Below are 876 nucleotides of genomic sequence, written 5' to 3'. Positions count from 1 at the left end.
GAACACCCAGGACTGATCTCCTTTAGGATGGACTGGTTGGATCTCCTTGCAGTCCAAGGGACTCTCAAGAGTCTTCTCCAACACCACAGTTTGTAGTAAAAGAATACAAGTTTCCAGGAATAATAAATTTTTACTGCAACAAAGTAACAAGCCCACCCTTGAGTTCAGTTCAGTCACTCAGTTGTGTCCAACTCTTTGCAACCCCATGGACTGCAGTATGCCAGGCTTCCCTGTCCATCACCAACTCCTGGAGCTTGCTCAAACTCATATCCATTGGGCCAGTGATGCCATTCAACCATCTCATCCTCTGTCGTCCCCTTCTCCCACCTTCAACCTTTCCTGGTATCAGAGTCTTTTCTATTAAATCAGTTCTTCGCATCAGGTGGCAAAGTATTGGAGCTTCAGCATCTGTCCTTCCAATGAATATTCAGGACTGATTTCCTTTAGGATCCTAAAGGATCTCCTTGCTGTCCAAGGGACTCTCAAGAGTCTTCAACACCACAGTTCAAAAGCAGCAATTATTTGGCGTTCAGCTGTCCTTATGGTCCAACTCTCACATCCTACATGACTACTGAGAAAATCATAACTTTGAATATACCAACCTTTGTCAGCAAAGTGATGTCTCTGCTTTTTAATATGCTGTATGTAGGTCAAGCCCACCCTACCTGACATCAAACATATTTTAGAAATGTAGTGATGGAAATAGTGTGAAGTTAGTGTAGGTGAAGATGAGTAGATTAATAGAACTACTATTAGTAGTCCAAAGATGGTTTCTGGCATGTACAGAAATTTAGTATATCAAAAGATAGCACTTCAGATCACTTGGGGGCAGGGAGAGAAAGGACAATTAGGTCCTTGCCTGACACCATTTATAAA

This window comes from Bison bison, unplaced genomic scaffold (assembly GCF_000754665.1).
Source record: "Bison bison bison isolate TAMUID 2011002044 unplaced genomic scaffold, Bison_UMD1.0 scf7180017864180, whole genome shotgun sequence".
In the NCBI taxonomy this organism is placed as follows: domain Eukaryota; kingdom Metazoa; phylum Chordata; class Mammalia; order Artiodactyla; family Bovidae; genus Bison; species Bison bison.
This window is presented reverse-complemented; position numbering follows the sequence as displayed.